Source organism: Archocentrus centrarchus, chromosome 4, assembly GCF_007364275.1.
Source record: "Archocentrus centrarchus isolate MPI-CPG fArcCen1 chromosome 4, fArcCen1, whole genome shotgun sequence".
Taxonomy (NCBI): domain Eukaryota; kingdom Metazoa; phylum Chordata; class Actinopteri; order Cichliformes; family Cichlidae; genus Archocentrus; species Archocentrus centrarchus.
The window spans coordinates 32,427,543-32,451,876 of NC_044349.1; the positions used below are offsets into that span (position 1 = coordinate 32,427,543).

Here is a 24,334-nt window from a genome sequence, read left to right on the forward strand (position 1 = left end):
CTACAACTTCCTTTGTAAAAAATGTCACCACGTGTTTCCATTTCAAACATAAAACAACAGTATCATATGTACATAAAACAACTTATAAAAATATACAAACAGAAGGTATGATAATTCATAATAAACAGCCTGTTGTTACTGATTTTAGACATGAAAATGGATGGATCTGCGGTTAAAATAATTTTTTCGATTTCAGTAATACAATTAAAAAGTATGATAACATATGTACTCTTTATTCCCAGCTGTTATCTCATCATGTAGAGTTTTCACTGAGTTTTGAGTTTGTCTAATTTCTTCATATCTTTCTCAATGGAGAAACATCAGATCATGTGTTGTTCTCATGGTTTTGACAGTCATGAAAACTTCAAGTACTTTGAAGAGACCTTTAAGACCCAAAACAATGAAGATTTAATGCCAAAAGTTACATTTCCACTGTTTTTGGGGGGGCTACAGGCTGGAACTCAAAATTTGATTTGTGGCTTGAAGAATGTGTGTGTACACTAGGTATTGTCTGTTTACACATCTGTTTACCCATCATGAGGGCATTTCTTCCTAATGGAAAGATAAGGAATGAGTTCCTGAAGGGTTTAAAGTTACAGTAAAATTTAGGTTAAAGTTAGGCAAGTACTAACATTGGTGAATGTAATATCCTCTAAAGCCAGGTGTGTGTGTGTGTGTGTGTGTGTGTGTGTGTGTGTGTGTGTGTGTGTGTGTGTGTGTGTGTGTGTGTGTGTGTGTGTGTGTGTGTGTGTGTGTGTGTGTGAAAGAGAGAGAGAGAACTGGAGAGTTCATTATCAGCATAATGGACTCTCCAGTTCATTATGTTGATGGTTTATTTCAGCAATCACTGCTGTCAAAAGGTAATGTTTGTTTTTGTGAGTACATTTGTTCACTGGTGAATCTGGTGATGATGATGGAGATGTGTATGTGTATGTGTATTTGAGCTTGCCGTTTACACTCTTATCAACAATGGCTGATGAAAAGGTGCATGCTCGACTGTGTGTTTATCCTGTCTCAAAATAGAGTAAGGATGAATTCATTAATTACTTCTGTTTCACGAAATGTTTCACAGTGACACTAAAGCCGCATTTTCTAATGGATTAGATTAGATTATAAAAACTTAGCACATGCTCAAGAAAGTTGTCATTTTTGAAACAAGCTTTTGCACAACAATTTCCAATGATCAAATCCCACTCTGATAAATCCCAGATTGTGAGCGAATGTTAATATGCTGCAAAACACCTGTTTAAAATTCTTTTGTTCTTACACATCTGACCATGGAATCTTAGAGGAAACCTATGATCGTTTACAACTCCATATTCGTTGCCCCTCTCCTGTAGCCCTGAATATTTCATGTACTGGGCATTGGCCTTGTCTTTTAGTCCTTGGCTATTCCTCATTAAGTTCTCATCTGTGGTGGATAACATGAGTCTAAATTATAAGTAGGATTCTCAGGACCTAGTTTTTTATGTCAGAAATGATTTTTAGCTTAATTTCAAATATAAATTGAATAATATCAATCCACTTAAAAAACATTACTCCATTTACGCTCACTCCTCTTAGTGCTGCAACCAAAACTTTACATCTGTATGATGAATGCATCACAGGGATGAAGAGAAAAAAGGATGTGTTCACGCTTTTCTTATTACTGATCAAATATCTCCATGTCCTCACTGGAAGCAACACCAGGTTGCAGTATATGAAAAATTAACATATTCAATAGTAATATGTATTAACCTGCCTATTAGGTTAATTACTCATTAACTGAAGGTGCTGGAATGCTGTTTCAGATCGCTCTGGGCTGGAAAGTGGGCTCCTGGTAAAATTAATTTTGTAAAGTCCACAAACTCCATTTTGTAAATCTTAGCTATACTGTACTATGTTTCAGGAAGGAGGATTTACCAATGTATGTATGCGCACTGGCTAACATCTTATGATTAACAAGTCATTAGTCAGTGAGTTTCATAGCCAGACTCACTCTTCTTGCCACAACTGGTTTCAGAATGGCAATGGCAAAAACATTCATCTCAAAACAGGACTACAAAACAGGTTTTACCACTATGTGCATTTTAGTGAATCAGAATCATTCTAAAGTAGCTACAGTAGTTACAGTAGTAAAAGTACTTTTACTATTAGTATTTGTACTAGTAGTATCAGTAGCCATAGTAGTAGTAATAGCAGTATTGGTAGGATTCGATTTAAATATTCTGACAGTCAGACCTTAGTCTGAAGCACTTCTAAGTTTGTTTGCAGAGCATGAACAAATTCAGGAAAGAAAATGAATCACAGATTTGTGCATTTATACTTTTGTGAATGAGGCCCACTGAGTGTCTGAAGTCTTGAACCCTTGGAACTCACCAAATACTGCATTTTCCTTCATTGAGATGCTCTGCTACGCCTTAACTGCAGAAGCCTTCAGTTGCTGCTTGTTTTTGGTCTTCCTGACTTCAGTTTTGTATTTAATATCTGAAAAGCATGCTTTATTGGGTTGAGATAAGGTCATTAGCCATCATTAGGCCATTGACGAATGCTCCGTTTCTTTGCCTTGAGAAACATTTAGTTTGCTTTTGCAGTATGTTTTGGGCCATTTGCAATTCAGAATATCTATCAACAGTCACATCATCAATAAACACCAGCGTACCAGTTCCACTAGTAGCTACACATGTCCATGCCATAAATTGCTTCTGCCAGGTTGACAGATAATATGGTCTGCTATGATCATGAGCTGTTTCTCTCCTTTGCAATATATATAGATATATATTTTTTTAGTAATCTTTGGTTTCATCGGTCCAAAGAATGTTTTTTTGGTTGTTTTTGTTTTTCAGATCCGTGCAGCCTCTTTTAAATGCTTTCTGGAAAAGTCTAATCTGGCCTTCCTGTTCTTCAGTGTAACCAGTGGTTTGTGCCTTGAAGAGGGGTTTGTTTTGTTTAGTTTTTTTAAGACTAAGGGAAGATTTCATCCATTTCAGCTGTCTTCTGTGGTCTTCCAGGCCTCTTGGTGTTGCTGAGCTGCTCATTTTTAAGAATGTTCCAGACTGTACATTCAGCAACTCCTCAAATCTTTCCTGTCTCTCTGATATTTTGTTTGTTTGGGTTTTTTTAGCCTAGTAATGGCCTCCTTCACTTACATGCATCTCTGTGGATGCGAGTTCCAGTGAACACCTACCGAATGCAAGTTCAACATCAACTTCAATTTGTCATGGGAATAATAATGGAACATGTTCCATCATTATTCCATTACTTTTGAGCTTCGAAAAATGGGCGACCATGTAAAAAAAATGCTGTAATTCCTGTTAAAACCCTTGAGTTAAAGCTTAAAGTCTGCACTTTAACCACATCTTGACTGTTTGATATACAGTCCACTGTGATGGTATATGGAGACAAACTTAGAACCATTTCATCACCGTCCAAATACATACAAACATGATTATAGGTATGTTTGAGAGTGTGCCTTTTTTTTTCAAGGTTAATTTTATACTGAAATTGCTGTTCTTCTGAATGCACAGATGCCTCAATAAGCCACATACACATCACAGCTTGCACACGTGTGTGATCCAGTTGTCAGTTGTGTCTGCCTGAGGGCAGCACTTTCATACTACACTTCCACCAGTCCTCCAAACCTCAGCGACTAATCCATCATTTTGGGCACAGATATGTACTCTTTACAAGCACGCACCTATAAATGCATTACTTGCATTCAAAACAACAAGCTGCACACAAACAAGCTAAAATATGATCTCATTTTCACTTCTTCAAACGTGCACACAGTGCTGTATATGCCCTGTGGCCAAGTCAGTAGTCTGGTGTTGCTGCCCTCTGAGTTTGAGCAAGAAACAGCTACTCAACCTGACACGACATCTTGGACATAGACATACACCTACTCTATGCAGATGTGCACACACACGCACACACACACACACAGTTGTCTATCATGTGTGTCAAGAACACATAAAGAATTTTAATGCAGTTCTTCAGTGGGCTAAATGGACACCACACTTTGTGACAGAGGTTCAGGCAAAAAGCAAGAATCCTGCTATCACACAGCTGACAGCTAAATGAGCATACAGCAGAATCTGCTATGGAATAAATGCTGTATGTTAAAGGGACATTTATAAGACATTGCAGCATCGCCCTCGTCCATTTCTGTCCAGTACACATATAGTAGGAGATAAATCAAACTAAAGCCCAATTTAAAATTGGTAGAAAAAAATCAAACCCCAGAACAAGAAACTATAAAGAAAAACAAATGCAAATGAAAAACTTCCCATTGGTGAAATTACAAGCTGCATGTTTGTGTCCCAACCACCACCACTACCTCTCATCCAGTCTACACATACACACACACACACACATGCACACACACACACACACACACACACACACACACACACCTACATCTACACACAGACACACACTCACACAGAGTGGCAAAGCCTGATTAATACATGTTACAGCTGACCTCTCTAATCTTATTACACAATCTGCTCGCAAAGAGGCTAAAGCAGCAGTTTCAGCATCAGCACACAAACACTAAAAGTGACGATGTGAACTCTTCAACTTCCTGTCACTGCACACAATGAAAAAGAAATACACACATTAGGTTCACTCTGTGCAAAAATGAGTGAAATGAACAGTAAATCTCCAGGAAGTCGAATGAGAGTCGCCTCTGAATGCAACACAAGCAGCACCTTGCATGCTTTTATTTGAATTTAGAGAAACATTTTCTATTTAGCTAGCTATTGTAGTACTTGTGTGCAGTGATACCTCACCTATGGTGGAGGTTATGTTCCAGAGACCCCCGCGATAGATGAAAATCTGCGAAGTAGCGGTATTATATTTATTTTATTATTTATATATATTTTAAGGCTTTATAAACCCTTCCCACACTCCTGTAAACCTTTCCCACTGTCTTATTACAACATAAATAATGAAGATGATGACTGTAGCTGTGCAGTACTGATGGCGACTTTTTTTTTTTGGACTGTTTTTTAATTTAATATTCTACTTGGATTCACCCACAAAAAGTAGAAACAGCTATGCAACTCCATGAATTTCATGATGTGATAACTCAAGAATGGTTCAATCTTTATATTAGAGAAACATTTCTTTATGTACTTAAAAACTACAGCAGATGAACAGTATCTGACAGTCATGTCCTTAAGAAATAGGAAAAAATCCACCAAAGGCCTGACACGGGAGAGATGCATATGGCCCTTCAGTTGATCCATCTGGTATTCACCAAAGCCTAATCAGAAATTGTCACAGTGGCTGTCAAGAAGCCATTCTCAAGGAAAGGAAACAAGCCTGAGACCTGCAGTCTCTTTCTCTTACCCACTGTCCACACTGCTCTGCCTCAGCCTGCCCTTCTCAGCTCTGCTCCTCAGGCCTGAAACCCTCCAGCTGCTCTCCTCTGAATTTCACTCTTTTTTTGAGGGGTACCTCAAAAATTTTGCACAATACTGTAGTTTTGAATGTATTTTGTGGTTCATGTTGTGTGTGTAGCCAAGTATAATCTAATTATCGATATAGTACGGTATTTCATTTCTGACCGCAATCACCACTCACAGTTTTGAAAGTTTCAGCTAACTAAGCGACATTCAAAGGTTAAACATTTCCATGGTAACAGCAACCTCCACCAATCAGCAATGCTGCTGCTTCATTTTAGGTTTGTGTGTTTTCCATGACATCATGAATAAGATGCTTTTTTGTTAAATCAAGGATATCATAGACTTGGGATTTCTACAGGAGGACATACTATCATTTCACAGTGTCATAGCTCACTGTCACTCTCCTTTGGATGGTTACATCATTATGGCTCATAATCAAAATCCTTATGAATGGGATTTTTACTTCCAGAACCTCACTGTTAAACTCTGTTGGCTAAATAGAATAGAATAGAATAGAATAGAATGCCTTTATTGTCATTATACAGGATGTACAATGAGATTGGAGGGCCACTCCTGTTCAGTGCCATGTAACAGAAAATAAATCTGCTGACATGAACAGTTTGCCCTAAGTAGCATCAGGCTGGTTAGCTTGTATGGTTAAAATTAGCAAAATAATGTCAGTTTTGTTGTGTGGTGTTTGTGTTGGGTTTGTGTGTTGTTTGTTAACATAAGTGATTAGTTGATTCCATTTTTAAGCTACCATTAGTGGTACTCAATTTGCTTTTGTAGTAAAATATTCATACATTTTCTTTGGAAAAGGGGTTTATATTTTTGTATTTACTATATGAATATTATTTTGTATATAAATTAAATATTATATTATAAATCTTTATATATTTTAACTGTTAGTTTTTTGCAGCAGATAAATCTGAAAAACAGATTCAAAACCCTGCAGCCTGATTGTGTAAATCATACATATACATACACATAAGGTCAAATATGTTAGAAATGCTGGTATTGTGGTGTAAGGTTTTTGAAGACATGTAAAATTAATGGACAGAATTGAGAAGATGAAACAGTCCTGCCTCTGAGTTCCTGCCTGCCTGCTCTGGTTTATAATTGTCTCCTTAAATTTGTGCTCAGGATTTGTGAGAAACATGACAAGAGAATTTATGTCAGAGGGAGTGCAAGAAACAACAGTATGTGAAGTAAAAGCGTGTGAGATTTTCATAAAAGCAGGTCCATATTTTCTGCTAGTTACTGTATCAGCTTTGTGTCCTTAGTGATATGCAGGCTTGATTAGCTTGGGGGCACAATAAATAACCAGGCTAAGGTAACAGCTGGCCAGTGGTGTAGAAAGATAAAATGTGTCCTGCTTGTGTGTGAGATACACACCAGTGACGTGCAGTCAGGGGAGGCAGGTGAGGCACGGCCTCACCTGTCATCGTGGAAATATAAAATTAAAAAATAAATTAAATGGTTATATTCATTCAGTGATTTGTATTTTAAAGTTCTTTTCCATTTAACTACACCATTTTTAGATTAGTTTTTTCAAAATCGCTGAATTTTCGCATTTGCCGGTCAAATACTAAGAGACGAACGGTGAGGCACCAGCCCGGCGAGCCGCACCACGGATTGCGCAATCCGTGGTGCGGCTCAGTATAGTCATTGCCAATGACTACTAACTGTGCTGGCATGCTATGCAGTGAGACCGGATTACTTTCCCTTTGCATGTGGCTATTAAAATGTTCTAACACTTTTACTATATGAACTAAATTTCTATATTTTAGCTGGTGTATATAATGCACAGTTTTTTTTTGTTGTTTTTTTCATTAACAACTGTATGTGTGTGTAATGCATTCTTGTGTTGAGCGATCATGAAACTGCTGCGAAGAGACACTAGGTGAGGCACGCAGTTCTCGTGCCTCATGGTAGGGGGCGCTGGTGATCCCAGGGACTCTACGACTCCTCGGCGGCAAGCTACCATAAACAGTTAGCAAGGCCAGTTAGTTTTTCCTGTTGCTTGGCCTTATGTTCAACATGGAAGATTACATAACTCAACTGAAAGAATTTTCTAAACTGGACTTTCAATCGAAGCAGAAGATAATAATTAAAGGAAGACCAACACCGGAGCTAAAAGGTTTGCTTCAGACTATGTTAATGTTAAACAAAACAACTGTTGCCAATCAAATGGTGAATAAGCTATATGTTTGTAAATCTGATGTGATGACGTCAGTGCCTCACCAGTCACGACCCTCACCGCACGTCACTGATACACACATATAGAAACTGGTTTTACTTTTCTAATTGGAAGCCAGAGCATCCAACTAGAGAACTGGGTCACTGAAATAAGTCTACAAATGTAGGTTTATGTGCAAGTTGTGTGATGTTTTTTTCTTTTTTTGAACAACTGAGAATTTAAAAAGGGACACAAAGAGAGATGTATTCTTTACAGTAAATATTTCTAAGGTTTATGAAAAGTAATATGTGGGTATTTTTGTATACAGGTTCAAGGCTCTACATTGTGTAACATGTTAAACAAGCTACTTTCTGTAGTGTGTGTGAGGTAATCAGATTTCTCTGGTGAGGTTAAACTGATTTCAAATCCAAATAAGGTTCCAATGCAAAATAATGAAATTAGACCACCTGCTGTTTGCTTCATACATAAATAATATTTGTTTTCCAGCTGAGCTGCAATAACCACTGTTCCAGTGAAAACCAGGTCTGCTCGTGCACAGTCAGAGCCTCATTATTCATTGAAAACTGTCAATAAACTTTGAAAAGCAAAAACTGATTCATTTTCAAGAGCATAAACCTTTGCCAATGTCCAGACTGATTTTTAGGGAGTAAGAAAAGCCTGATTATATTGAAAAGGGGTAATGAGGAGGTTTTTAACTTTACAGCAATGTATTTCATAAAAGTAGTCACCAAGTTAAAGTGAAGACACCACTTTACTCTGCACCACTCTGAGCTGAGTAACAGGTAAATGAGAGCTGCCCTGCTGGTTAAACTATGAGATGATTCAGTCATTCTCAGGGTGTCCTTCGGCACCTGTGCATCATGCACTGTGTGTCACTGACAGTTTGTCAAATATGTACACACAAAGTGTGAAGGAGTCCTTGGTGTCACATTTAAACACACTGGCTAAAGTTAATTTCTCAGTGAACACAGTTAATGCTGTGAGAGGACTATTTTAATCCAAACTAAAAACTTTTCTTAAACCGAGCCAATTATATGTTGGTGTCTAAACATAAGTAACGAGAAAATAAACTGAACATCCAGTGAAAAAGAAACAAAGTTCACACAAATGGGACATGAACCACAGACACTTGGGCTTTCTTCCAGTTTGTTAACCCTGAGGCAAGGAAAGGGTTAACTTCAACTTTGAGTTTAAACCTGCTCACTGGCTCTGTGACTCCTCCCCTCCTGCAGAACAGCTGACTGGCACTCCCATTCATGTCCTGTAGATGTTAGTTTGCTAAACTTAGCACGAAAATTAAGGACATTTGTGTTTGGTCAATTATTTGTGGTTGATGTTAGTGTCACCGAGCCAATATATGCCATTTTATTGTATTCATTTATAAATCACTTTACTTTTGTGTGTATTACCAACATGTTTTGTTTTTTTAATCAAAATGTCAAGTTCATGTTTGACTGAGTTTAAAATTCAATTCAAAGGCCCAGAAGACCCTGCAGAAAGAACAGATCTTCACCAAAAGGTCGTAATCAGAGAGTGAGGAGACACTTAAAATCCCATTTGAGTTAAATGCATACTGAAGGAGCTCTCATTACTCCCACTCACTTTGTGAACGTGTTTCAGTGTCTGTCACATTCATGACTTATAGGACAGGATAGACTATTAAAAATTCATTAAACCCACTTAAGTTAACAAGATCACCTTGATCACCTCCACTCCACCTCCACTTCTACCTCCTGTTCAGCTGTTTTCTAGCTCCAGTTCAGTTCAGCTGACCTGAACTGAACTGAACTAGGGTAAAAAAAAAACAAAAAAAACAGGCAAGCTGTGGTACAAAGTAATTTTCTTCATACAACACTTGGTAGAATAAAACATTAGTAATGTAATTTTTTTCATAGAAGAGTGGTTGCAAGGACTCTGGTGGTGATGTGTTAACTTTTCTGGGGAGCTTATGTAATCTGGCTCCATGAATAAGTGCAGCAGTGGTTTTTTTTCTTTTTAGCTAAACCATCCATTTTCTGTTCCACATCTCTGCCTTCATTTATTATAACCATTATGTATACAGATATTCTTAAACAAACCTGGGCCCTGTACTACAAAGCAAGCTCAGCATACCCACGATACCTTATCTGCCTTCACTTACCCTAACATCAGGCTAAGCAGTCACACAAAGGGGTCCCAAAAAACCAAGCTACAATTGTGTTCACATTAATGGGGTGGCATTGATTGTACCTGACCAACACAGGCAGGTCTACTGGAACAGTGACTTATTGGTGATGAAAATATAATTTAAAAAAAAGAAATAATAAAGAGGTTAAATACATAAAATCTGAAAGCAACACAGCTGCTGCAGGCAAATCATGACGTGTGTGTAAGAGGAAAAACAGTAAGTGTGCGCGCTTTAAGTGCTTTGGTTAGTAAGACTGGAGAAGAGCTACTATATTAATATATCCTTTAGAATATAGGAATGCTTCCCAGGGGAGGTCTCAAACCTGTTATCTTTCATTTGTACAATAAAAAAAAAGAAATTGTCTAAACAATGTAGTAATTTAATTTAATTTAATCCACTGGAGGTGGAGGTGGGTTGCAAGACATTTTGCAGTTTAGCAGGCTAAACCAGCTTTAATAGAGCACCAAATATAAGATTTCCCATTTAAATATTCAGCTATTCAGCTCATGGTGATTGGTATAAGATTAGCTGATGTGCCAGGATTGCAGCTGAGCTTAAATTTCTGACTGTCATCACAAGATAAGGACTTTGAACACCAGGTGCAATTTAAAGGGTTTATTGAAATGCAACAAGAAGTCAGTGGTGTACTTGGCTTGGGTAAAGGCATTTCTAACTAACTGCCACAAGCTCCGTTGAGGGGAGGAGAGGAGAGAAGAGGATTAGCCATGGTCAAGGAGGACTGATTGAAATGAGAATGAAGTGGGATAATGAGAACAGTCTTACTTGGAGGTGAGTGGGGTAGCTCAGGAGGGGATTTTCCAAGTGCAGGTGGAATCCAGAAGGTGAGAGCAGCAGTAATGGAGAGTGGGCATGCAAATAAGTGTTTCAGGTGTGGCCTTCTCTTCAGGGAATCTTCAGAGCAAGGACTGGAAGCAAGACTGATCTCCTCAGAGAAGCAGGCATGAAATCAGTAGGGATGGGCTTTGCAAAGGCTTTGGACTGCGTGTTAAGAAATCCAGGAAGTATTTTATGAATTTGGCTTGCTTCATTAAGGGCTAGTGATGGTGATGTCACTGGCGACGTCTGAAGCCTCGCTGGTTCAGGTAGTGGTTCGAGTGTTGGCGCGCAAAATTTGTTGGTCTTTGTATTGGAGTTTCACCAGTTTGCTGTAACATAGAGGAATTGGTTTCAATGGAGCTGCTAAACATGAAGAGTTTCCCCTTTATGGCAACACTTTGAGCTCATCTCTCCCAGTAAGGTATTACACATAATGTGCCTGTAAATAATCAAATGTGTTACTACTATATTTACAAATATTTATTATAAAGATTTAGAATATATATTTTTTTCATTCCAAGTTAAAAATGTTTGCAGCTGCGGTAGAACAGCAGCACCTCATCTATACACTCAAAAAATTGAAACATTGGCTTTAATTAAATTTATTTTGTCAACAGGTTCCACGAAAGTGTATTATGTTAGTTAAAAGCAAAAATGTTAAGGTAATCTAACTTTATTAACTTGTATTACATTAACACAATGTGAATTGTACCACCTAGATAAAATTACTTTTGTTTAACAAGAATTATTTAAGTTTATCCAATCAAATTTAGTTATGTTACATGGACATAAACAATATATTTACAGGCTACATATTTTACATTTGTCCTTCAAACATATATTGTATTCATAGCAGTAAAATAATAAATTTAAGTTCAATTAATTAAAATACGTTTCCATCCAATTTATTTTATACTAATTGGCTTGACCTAATTCTAGTTTGTCAACAGGTTCCACATAAATGAATTTCATACAACCAACATATTTTGTTATTTCCTTTATTCACTAATATTAATTTAACATTTTGCTGCCACTTGGTCCAAAATATAACCCTTAGCAGACATTAGGGTGCAGCGGTTCGACACCAACAGTTGTAAACAGCATTTATGCATTCCAACAATAGAACAGGCTTTGTACAGGCAGTTCTCTTTTTTGTAACAACATAATAATCTAACCATATCAACCATAACAACACATGTTGTCAACTTTCATTTTAATATTGTGGAGGGACTATCTTGAAATGTAATTATGTTACCAAACATGTCAACTTGTGTTGCAGCATTGTTACCCAATATTAACAATTATAAACCACCTTGATGCAGCATAAACAAATGTAACATCCTACAAAACATCCAATTTGCCAATACTATTATATAACAATATAAGAAGCTTGTAGTTCTTTTTTTTTTTGGAGACAGCATAATGGTCAAACTAATAACAACACACATGCTTTAATTTAGTAGTGTGGAAAGGAAAAAAAAATTGTATAAACTTTTTCTTTTTACCAGAGCATTCAAATCAATGTTTGGTTCATTCAAACAGTTTGTTCTTGAGCATCTGTACCTTGGGTGAAAGTTTGACAGCATCCAGTTGAAGGAAGAGCTTTTGAAGTACTTCAAAGAAGTACCTCAGTTCCTTAGGATAACTGAGGTTCATTGCATATATTGCACCCATTAAGAGTGCACATGCAGAGGCGACGTCTCCCAGGTCATGTAGAACTTCAACACCCTCAATGACAATTCCAACATCAGCTGGAGGAGTGGTGGCATCACCTCCCTCGACTTTGATGATGTAGATGCCCAGGGTAAGCTCCTCAAGGCCTCTCTCTACAGCCGTACCATCAGTATCCTTTACATAGGGGAGAAAGAAAAGACAATCAATCAATCTATGAAATCACAGATTTTGTAGAATTCCAAAGAACAACTTTTGCCTTTCAGGTTTCCTTTGAATGAAAACAGCATGATACTTCAAAAAGTGCTATTTGTGTAAAAATAAGATAAAGCAGCGCTGAGTGATTCCATCAAAATTTTAGAGTGGTTAGCATGAATCTGTCAACTGAGTTATTTCATCTAATATAGATATCTTAGTGTTGGCAGTCGTTATAAAAGAATGAAGCACTAACGAAGCCACACCCAAGGCACCAACATCAGTGGTCTTGGGAACACCCCCACAGAGATTAAAATTGATTTATTATAGGTAGAAAATAAACTTAAAATTACAAACCAGGTATTCTTTGAAGAGGATGTTCAGGTCTTCGTTGAGGTAGATACAAAGCGCCCTCAGGATGCACTCCCTCCTCTTTTCAATACTTTCATTCTAAAGAGAGAAAAAAACACAGAAATATTATTCTGACTGTTAACTTGTCAGCATACTTGTCAAAACTGACTAGTCAACATCAGTTTATAATTCCATATTGTTCACTACCAATAGCAAAACATACCTGTGTGATTGGGATCAAAATCCTGCTAATGTTAGTCCCTGCAAAGCCTCCTTTCTTCTTGAACACTTTGATGAGCTGGGCAGTGTGTTGGTCAAGCTGTGCATGGAACCTTGAGACAAGGGGGGCAGTAGTGATCCTCACAAATTCTGCTTCCACCTGAAAACATAATGTCCACAAAACCATAAAACATTTAACATTTAAAACAGAAATACTCTCACAAGAATGTACAAAAAAACAGGCTGTGCTGCAATACAATAGCATTTCCCGTGTTATTTTTACATAAAATGATTAACATTCCCGTGTAACTGGAAGCCATAACAACTCTCTCCCCTGACCTCCCTGTCTCTACACTGTCACTATCCATTAAAGCATAATTGAAAAAAATTGTTGACTATAGCTGATTTAAAAAGCATTTCATACCTCTGCCACAATGAACAGTCCTGGCCATCTGATCTTGAACTCTGCCATCATGGGCTTGTCTCTGACAACCTCCTGCCTTCTGTATGCGAACGTCTTAGCCATCTTTTCTTTGATAACTTTATCATTATGTCTCTTCTTGACCTCAGATAACAACGCCAATCTTTCCCCTTCAAGGCTGTCCTGGGTCTCTCCAGCAGGATAGGGAGGACAAAAATTTACTTCGGCTTTCCTCGGTTTTTTGACATCGTAGGCAGGCTGACATCTATCTGCAGGTTTGTGCTTGAGGGAATTGATGCTCAGTTCTGGGCACCCCAACTTTCTAAGTTTTGTCCTGTAGTTTGCTATCTTATACTTAAGGCTTATTTTCCAGCCGTAGAAACCACTGAAGGATCCCTGTTCTCTCAAACATGGATGTGCTTTGATCAAAGCTTCAGCAACAGATTCAATTTCCAAGTTTGAGGGATATGCCTTGAACTTGATGATTTCCTGAGCCAGACTTTCCAAGATGTCTGATTTAAGTTTATGACCGGGTGTCAGAAGAACTCCATTTGATATGAAGTCCTGGTTTGCACTTCGAAGTTGCATCTCTACGTCATATGAAAACTTTGGAATTTGGAATTCTGTCGGCCAATGTGATGATCGAGGAGATTCTGAATCAGAGGAGAGTATTATTGTGTCAGAAGATGAGAACGATGCTTCTTCTCCACTCTGATTCATGCTGCCTTGGCTGAGGTCTAGAGCATCTGACAAGTGAATGATTTTCACTGTGCTCTTGTCTTGAATGTCACAAATTTGGTTAAGGTTAACAAACTCGTTGTCAAAGTCACTGTCCATGTACTGGAGTCTAATGTCCCCCTCTATATCAAACTGACGTTTGATCTCATTTGTAAGATCCTCAACAGATGCTGGCAAGCCTGATTTTATGGTCAGTTTTTCAGCATTGTTGGAACCAAGGATAATCCGCAGTTTTACTGGTGCAGCCATCACCCAAATGCGTCAGTCTGGAGAAGATGAAAACGCACATATAAAGTAATTAAATATGTATAGATTAAAAGCATTCAAATTAGAAAGAAACCAACTGACAACAAACAAAAAAAACAAACAAAAAACCCACAAAGAATGTATTGGTAAAGGAAACTCAATTTATAGAATGGTTTTAAGAAAGAAAACTCTGACTGTTAACATACCACGGGCAAGCTCAGCAGTGCCGTCTACACCACATCAATGAGTTAGGAAACAGCTGTCACACCCAGGATCTGAAATTCATCACGTTTAAAGGATCCATAAATTAATGTAATACAAAATAAAACACACATTCAGATTGAGGGCAAGAAAATTAATCTGTCACCTGATAAATGTTTCTTAAAATAAAAATTCTGGCAATTCAATTCACAGTAATTAAAGTAGCTCGTTGTGATCATACCTGTTATACAGTGCAATGAGCAGGCAGGTGGAAGCAAGAATCAGGACTCACTCAAATCAAATCAGGACCTGAAAAATTGCAACAGGATTATTACAAAAAGAGAGAAAGAGAAAAAAATATATAAACAGGTTCACAGATTAATCGTTAGTGTGCTATGTACAGGGTCCTACAACAGATATTTACTTTAAATCTACTTCCATGTCAGTCCTCAACATGGCTTTCATGCACTCAATTCAATGAAAAAATATAACAAAACAACACTTTACAGATTTGGCTAAAAGCACCCCGAAAGATTTTATAGTGTACATAAATATACAAAGTAAACTTTCAAATTCATCAAAAAGTGGATCAGTCCTGTTGTACTGCCACGAAACTGATGAGTGCCATGCCCCCCTACTAGTCTGCCAATGGAAAACTTGAAGCAGCCAGGTATGGGATAAATCGCTGGTGAAATAACGCTTGACATCTCAGACAGGATAGAATCGTTCTCTTAAAATATTCATGGATACAATACGACAGTAAAATGACTCACCAAACCACACTGACCTAGTTAAAGCAGTTTTCAGAGCTAATATAGCGTATATCAAACACAAACAAAAAAGGAAAACCCTGTTAACGTGTTTAGGGGATTGGGGAGGGGGGGGGGGGGTGCTCGTTATTGTGCACTTGTTCGCTGCTCTCTGAAACACAAATACTTTGGAAATATAGAAGTGTTGTATCACAAACACAAAATTTAATCTTGGTCAATATGAAATTACTACAACAGGTATGGATGAAAAATGTCCTCTTACCTCTCTCAAGTCGGAAAATGAATACCGTTAGCACTTAGCAACTTCACCGCATGCTTAATCGCCAAAAAGCAGCGAAAAAGAGAGAGTTTGCACATGCGTAGTCTGAAGCACTTCAATCCTCTTCTTACTGCCACCTTGCAATTCATTTTAATTAAATGGTTTGTGATTAACCAGCACGTAATTATTTTGTACTCACACGAAAGACAAAATTACATGGACTTTATTAGAAAAAAATATTTCAACTTAACAAAGACATGTATTTTAAGTAAACTGAAAACATCAAAATAATATAAAGTGCACAACCCACCTATTTCACTTTTTTGAGTGTAGGCATCATCTAGACCAGGGGTGTCAAACTCAGTCACAGGATGGGCCAAAATTGAAGACACAGTCTGAGTCGCTGAGCAGGATTAAAAATAATAATTTTAATCAGCAATATGAATTTGAATGGCCAGAAAAGGGCAAATTTTTCCCCAAAACATAAATAAAATAGAAAATTCTATTTTTCTTCAAAAATAACATCAGGAAAATTAAAATATTTCAAGCTGATGAAAATGTGAAAATTTTTCAGGTAAAAACTATGATGTGAATTTCTGCAAACACAGCGGTGGAGACCTGCTCTGATTTGGGGTTTTTTTTGTTTTTTTGTGGACAATCACACACGTAATCACGCAGTCCCGTCACTGAAGCTGCAGGGACTTGTTAAGATGCTTCATTATGTCGCAGGGAAAAGCTGACTCACACAGCCACCTTTCATCCCGGAGCCCTGCTGAGTTTTCTCCTTTACGTTTCATGAACTTGACAGATTTCCTCAGGTAGCTCATGGCTACTGTGTTATATGGCACGTCACCAAATTCAGAAGCTATTTCCTTCAAAACTGCCAGTGATTTAAACCTTTGCCTCTTAAAAAGTTCACTGTCTGTGTTACGGTGCTTATGATGCGTTCTGTATTCAGGACTTTGCTGGGCAGCGTTTCGTGCTGTGTGACGCAGTGATGCACTGTCAGCTCACCTGTGCAGGTCTCCCTCTACATCTTCTTCCGTATCCATCCCACCAATTCGCTCTTTTCCCCGCACATCGCAGGTGAGGAAAAGAGACAGACGGTTTACCTCTGAGGTCCTTCGAACTTGTCACAGTTTTGATTTAAATGCACCATTCACAACCTTAACCATTAACATGGAAAAATTCTGAAGTAGCAGCCAGTATATAAAAATCTGACAAAGTTCGGAACACACTGTATTTCAAATAAATGGTTTCAAGGTGCATCAGTAACACTGCTGTGTACATCTATTTGTTATTTTAATCTAGTTCTTGGAGGCCACAAAGTTGAGTGCTGTGAAGTCCTGGCAGGCCAGCTGAGTTGAATGCCTGTCCACCCTTTCCACACATTTTTTAAGCTGCTTGCTCCCGTCTACAGTTGCTATTCATCTGCAAACCACTTTGCAGCCCAACTCTGTGTTTCTTTTTCCAATTATGTACTGCCTTTCCATTCAGCTAATAAGTGACTGCAGATGTAAATTATTGTAGTGCATCGTGAACTGTCTGTTTTACTTATATTGTGTGATATTCTGCAGTAAGCTTGTTTAAGATAAGATAAAACTTTAATGATCCCACGACGGGGAAATTTGTGCATTACAGCAGCTCAATACAGCTCAATAATTAACTTCAGAGGAGCTTTTTTTTTTTAACTTAATGTCATTAAAACATCTTTTCTAAATTTTTTAAGTGGACCAATGAGCACAAATTATTTTTTAACCTGACACCATTACATCTTGAAACACAGTCAGTGAATCTCTGAACAAGATAAGAACATGGCACCATCAATTATTAAATGCGAAAAGCCAAAAGATCACAAAACGCACACTCTTTCTTACACACACTTGGTCACAGTGCCATCAGGTGTGAGAATTAAACAGGTGATCCCCTGACTTACATTGTGCCCTGTGCAGGTCTGTCATCACCGGTTACTGTTGCCTGTGGCAACCTCCTGTGGCAGCTGAGAGACGCAGATATGCCAAAATGTTTTGACATTTTTGGCACAAAGTAAGAAAAACTGGTCAGTTCACATTTAGTGGTTACTGGACAGGCAGGTGTGCAATCTCTACCATCAAACCATGATCAGGCAAAAGTAGCTTTAGTTTACTATTGTGCTTAAACTTTCATTGGATTTTCTTTTTCTTTGTCTTTTCAATCGTTTTTGTCTTACAACTATTTTTAAATGCATTTACTTTTGATGTTACTTTTTCAGGCTATTTTGGTGAACTGACAGCAGAGTCAAGGTGGAAATTGAGGTTTTAAAGGGAATAAAATAGATAGGTATTTTACCTCATCAGTATTTTTGCATGGCTGAGCAAATCTTTCTGTTCCACATTCCTGCGAATCAGTAGGAATGTGATCAGTAATTTTTCCCCAAATGTTTCACATCATTATATCTATTATCATGACAACTATTTTTAAGTTCTATAACAAGCTTTGTTGTTCAGAAAAAATAGTGCTTTGAGGGGTTTTTTTTTTTTTCCAGCAATGTGAAAGTTGAAAATGGACAGATCCAGCTCAGCTGCGTTTTCCAGTTGTTACATCTAATATAGCTTATGTTTTAATTAATTCAGCTCTTTACGCTGGAAACGTGTTATTTCTCCTATTTTACTTGAGTGTATTTTTATGCACACAAACAATAATATTTGCCTCTTGAGTCTGAACAGTGTAGAAACAAATGCATTTGAGGTGTGAAAAAGCACCACTGTCAGTTTGAAAAATCTCATGACAGTGGTAATTACCTTTGAGGCACATGATCCTAATGGAGTGTTTCCCACAGATTTAATTTGTAGCAGGGTTTGGTGCATGCACACATACTGTAAATGTGCACTTAGGTATGCATGTGTGTACAAGTGTGTGCAGCATAAAAGTCAGTGTGTTTATACATTTCTCCGCTCCAAATCTTTTATTTGCCAAGCACTTACTGACAAATAACTGAGCAATACAATCAGCTGCTTTTAAAGTACGTCTTTCATCCGCTTCAAAGAATTCCCACTCCACAATTTTCAGTCAGCTGAAGATGGTAGTCTGTGTTCTGCTCTGCAGCCTGTTTAAAGTTATGATCAGACTGGCTCTCTAAGTTAGTCTCTCCAACAGCAGCAAGAGACCATCTCTGGAGCACCAACTGAATGATATTTTGGACTCCCTCAATGGCAGCCTGGCCAGATAGACAGCCAACAGGGAAATATGAGATGGCAAAGACCTTGGCTCTGTAGTAGCTCTTGAGTAATACTCTTTGAAGAGTAAAACTATATAATCTTAGAAAATACAAATAGCACGTCTCAGTGTAAACTGGTTACTTATGCACTAGTGCAAAACTATGAAACCTACTGTAGAACTGGATCACAGTACAAATGTTTTCTGCCTCATCCCCCTCTTTTCTTAGACTATACTTGTTATCAACACTGTTGATGTTCACGCTCACAGTTCCTGCTCTTGAGCTTCAGCACCCACTGCTTAACAGTTCCAGCTCTGGACTTGTTGGCAGTGTCACTGCATCCACCGCAGGACCTTCATGTTTGCCCCACATGCTCTTCTTCAAATCTTCCTCTCATTACTTTTCCCATCTGTCGGCTGCAAATCCTCTATTTTTGACCAAGGAGTGTTGGAATCCCTCTCATGGCAGGCAGCGTGGGTCAGCTTGGCTCACTCTGACATGTTTCATTTAGTTTAGTGTAAGCTGTGGGTGTCAGGGAAATGCTGTATTTGTACTTGATGATCCTCCACATTCATCTCCAGCAGCAGGTAGAATGTGAGTGTGGTAAACAAAGGAGTTGTTCCTTTTGGCTCATTGGGTGAATCTGCATTATTACTGATGATTCCACTGTATAAACCTACAATTTGTGTGTGACAGCTGATCTGTGTGATGTGTAGAACACCAAACATTATTTACCATCAGATCCAAAGCTGTTTGTGCATCAATGAAGATACTGTACTGTTACTGTGCCATGTGTGTAAATGCATGCATCACTCTTGTTTTTTGTGCAGGATGTTTGAGGCTGCAGGTATAACAGCTGCATCCTGGTGGGCATTTCAAGATAGGATATATGGCTCTGATATATATTAAAATTAAAAAAAAAAACTACAGGAAAATCACTCTGTGTGCACTGCTGAGAAAAGACCCGCAGAGACTTTAATTGTGAACCAACGTTTGTGCAGAAATGCGACTGAAAATCTGATAGAGTTCAGTCAGTTCTGCTCGGGTTCAATAAAATACTATTATTGTTACTGAGGGACAGCAAGGGACTCAACTCTAAACAGTGTGAGGGCTGAGTGAAGAGCTATAGGACAGAGCCAAAGTTTTAGCACCACACTCACAGCTTTAAGTTATTCACCCAGAGTTATGCACTCTTTCTGATAAACCCCCCCCCCATTCCAAATAAACAAATATACAATAAACAAATCCAACAACCAAAATAACATGTGCTTTTTTGTTTTCAAAATTAAATTTACCATTAAACTCTGTGCAGCAAACTTAGTAAATCACATCCCAAAGTTTCTGGCTCCTGAAAGCGAAACTCCTTCACATACATATACAGTGCAGTGAAAAAATATTTCCCCCTTCCAGATTTCTTAGTTTTTGTGTGTATTTATCACACTTAAACGTTTCAGATCAAACCAATTTTGATATGATACAAAGATAACCCAAGTAAATAGAAAATAAGGATTTCATTTATTAAGGGAAAACAGCTATCCAAACCTGCCAGGCCCTATTTGAAAATGTATTCGAAAAGAATTATGAAAACCAAAACAAATCAAGGTTTTGAAGTGGACTAGTCAAAGTCCAGGTTAAAATCCTACTGACATGCTTTGGCAAGACCTTAAACAGCCCATTCATGCTGGAAAACCCTGCAGCGTAACTGGAAACCCTCCAATGTGGCTGAATTAAAACAATTCTGCAAAGAAGAATGGGCCAAAATTCCTTCACATCAGTGTGAAAGACTCATTGTCAGTTATTACAAACATTTGTTTGCAGTGGCAAAACCTACGTTACTAGGTCTACTTTTTCACACAGAGCCAGGTCAGTTTCAATTGCTTTTTAATCTTAGAAATAAAATCATCATTTAAAAAGTGTATTTTGTATTTACTTGGGTTATATTAGTCTGATATTAAAATTTGTTGGGTAATCTGAAACATGTAAATCTGAGAACTATACAAAAAACTAAGAAATCAGGAAGGGGGCAAATATTTTTTTACTGCACTGTATAATAGGGCCAGACACCAAAATACTGTCAAAAAGTCTCAAAACTGGCACTGCTCCTCTTCACTGAATCCCGACAGTAGCTTTTCAACGTAAAAAGATTGGTTTGCCGTTGTGCATCGCGTTAGTAAATCTGGCCAACGGAGTCAGTTATTATTGCAGATGACTTTATAAAATATGTATATATATTTCCTTTCAGAGCCCACAGGAGAGCCACAATACAAAACACATGCAGGCTGTTACATCCCGGCCTAGGGGAAATCAGAGTGCAACACAAATATGCTCCCAAGGAAGAACTTGTGCCACAATCCAAACAGATTTGTTTATTTATTTTTTGAGGTAGAATAATGTCAGGGTGGGCAAGGCCAAAACGACAAACAAAACATTCTGGGAAAATATACACACACACACACACACACACACACACGCACACATACCTACCACCATAGAAAGCCAAAAGAAAATACAGGCCTCGTACCTGCCTCCCTAACTTAAACAGAAGATAGAAGGTGCTAAAGGAAAAAAGGATTTCCACCTCACAGCTACCAGGACTGCTTTTTAAAGACAGTGTTTACAATACAAACAAAGTTTCTGATCTTTTGGAGTCACTTGTCCACACAGCACTACACTCTCTGGTACACATAGACAAAGTATGATTGTAGTCAATTCAATTCAATTCAATTCAATACAGTTCTGTTTTATTTATATAGCACCAAATCAAAACAAACAATTACCTAAAGGTACTTTATATTGTAAAGTAAAGACCCTACAATAATTACAGAGAAAACCCAACAGTCAAAACAACTCCCTATGAGCAGCACTTGGCAACAGTGGGAAGGAAAAACTCCCTTTAACAGGAAGAAACCTCCAGCAGAACCAGGATCAGGGAGGGGCAGTCATCTGCCACGATGGTTAGGGCTGAGGGGAGAGAGACAGGACAAAAGACATGCTGTGGAAGAGAGCCAGAGATTAATAATAAGTAATGATTAACCTATGACTGATCATTGACTTTAACCTACCTACCACCATAGAAGTGGTAATCATTGTTCCTCCTTAATCTGAAGTTCAACTAACGGACAGACTCTCCACTCTAGTACCCTGGTGTAGACCTTCCCAGGGAGGCTGAGTAGTGTGATCCACCCTATAACTGGAGTACACCCTCCAGATGGTTCCCATCCCAGTCGACTCAGATCTCCTTGCAATGTTGTATAGGCATGTCAGTGAAGATACTGTAGCCCCACAACATTCAGGGCCTTAGGGAACTCAGGGCAAATCTCATCCCCCCCATGGGCCCTGCCACCAAGAAGTTTAACTACCTCAGTGACCTCACCTCTAGTGATGAGTGAGTCATCCCCCTCACTCCCAGACTCTGCTTCTTCTATGGAAGGTATGTCAGTGTGATTAATGAGTGTCTTAAAGAATTCCAGTACCTGTCAGCTGCCTCCGGAGTTCCTTCATTATACATTTGGGTGCCAGTCCAGAATCTCCCCCCACCACCCGATCTAACTCAGGTAGTGATCAATTGACAGCTCAACCCTTCTCTTCACCCAAGTGGCTAGTACATATGACCACAGATCTGATGATACAATTACAAAATTGATCATTGACTTGTGACCTAGAGTGTCCTGGTGCTACGCGTACTTGGCTGTAACTGAAGGGAGAGGAAAACTACAAATATCTCCACAGGAAACAGGAAGTTAATTTGCTCTGCCTCATCAGACCAAGCAGAAGGCCACACTCAAGTCTTGTGGAACAAGCAGTGATTTTGAGGCTTGTTGGTGTGGTTAAAGGCTGAATGACCTTGCGGGCCTGAAGGGATGAGGGCCATGTGTTTTCCTTGCTGTTCATGAACTGTGGGATTATTTCAGTTGTGCATTTGCAGGTGGGCCCCAAAGCAACGCACTAAGAGAAACTAAACTGCTACAGTTGTTGGTGCACTCAATTAGAGATTTGTTGCTTCCTTAAGGTTTTAAGTTGTTTTTAAAGTGTTCAGAATAAAGAACCTTTTATATATACATATCATGTTTTCTGTTGAGCTCCTTTGGCCAGACACCACACTTATGAACACACTTATGTTTGAACGTGGTGTTCATTATGGACAAATTGTGTGAGCACAGAAATCCAATAGCAAAAAACACTCAGGTTTAGATCAGGCAGGCTGTTCCTCATGATTACGCTCTTCCAGATCTGACTGCTGTTGCCCACTTGAGTGTTGAAGTCTCCCAGTAGGACAAAGGACTCACCAGATGGGCCACCCTCCAGCACTCCACCTAGAGACTCAGAGAAGGCTCAATACACTAAACTATCATTTGGTGCGTAAGCACAAACCACAGTCAGGACCCATTCCCCAACCCAAAGTGCAGAGAAGCAACTCTCTTGTCCACAAGGAGAAACCCCAATGTGCAGGTGGTAAGCTGGGATACAAGAATATTCATCCGTGTCACCTCTTTGGGCTGTGCCCAGCCAGGCCTCATGGGCTAAGGCCCAGCCACCAGGTATTCTCCCTCAAGGTCCCTCCACAGATCTGGCTCCACAACAGGGCCCCGTTAACCCTGTCTCAGGCGAGGTAAACTGGTCCCTTGATTCCTCAATCTTCCATACGGGTCATTTGAATTGCTCTATGTCTGGTCCCTCACCCAGGACCAATTTGCCATGGGAGACCCTACCAGGGGAATAAGCCCTTGACAACACAGCCCCTGGGATCACTGGGACACAAAAACCCCTCCACCATGATAAGATAGCAATTTTCCAAGGTTTTTCATGAAGCAGCTCTCCTCTGGATGAATTCTGCCTCCACCTGAGTTCTCAGATTTATCTGTAACTCTGACATTAATTCTATAAAAAGTGATAGAATTCAAAATCACTAGAGAATAAGTGAGAAAGAACGACAGCATCAAAGTTAGAGAGAGAGGTAACTATACCACAGGAAAGAATTAAAAAGATAAGACATCCAGGGAGGAGATGCTGAAAGCAGCATGTAAGAACTGATGAAGATGGTCAGGCAGATGACCATCTTAAATTCAGTCTATTTGATCACTTTGCTCAGTTATAGTTGAATAATGTTAACTTGGTACAGTGGTGAAATAGCATTCGAAATAAATTACAACTCAAATGCAACCGATGCACTATGATACATAAAAAAAAAAGCTCTTTATCTCTGGAGGCAACATTTCTCTAATATTCTTGTCCACTTTTGTTGAGCCTGTGCAAATTTTACTGTGCTGGCTTTTTCAGCACTTGTCGTACCTTCTCAAAGTATTTGGCTGTGGCTGATCATGGTTCCCGCTGGTCTGTGGGATACCCACGTACCCAGCTGCCCTGAATATCCACTATTCTGCTTTATGGCAATTCCACCCCTTTAAGCTGGATCACCTTCCCTTTGCAGCCATTCCACCACACTTATCCAATCCAAATGATATCCCAGTGGCCTCAC

At 38.7% G+C, this 24,334-nt stretch overlaps 1 protein-coding gene and 1 long non-coding RNA gene across 2 annotated transcripts in view; one reads left to right on the top strand and one right to left on the bottom strand.

Annotated features, from left to right (window-relative positions):
* pik3r3b (phosphoinositide-3-kinase, regulatory subunit 3b (gamma)) overlaps positions 1-24,334 on the top strand; it is a 273,792-nt gene that overhangs the window by 214,432 nt on the left and 35,026 nt on the right. The window lies entirely within an intron of this gene.
* Positions 14,384-15,758, bottom strand: LOC115778766 (uncharacterized). The gene is made up of 4 exons (XR_004019864.1): positions 15,666-15,758; positions 14,875-14,942; positions 14,639-14,707; positions 14,384-14,452 (listed from the first exon to the last, which is right to left on the bottom strand). It is a non-coding gene; the product is annotated as an uncharacterized LOC115778766 (long non-coding RNA).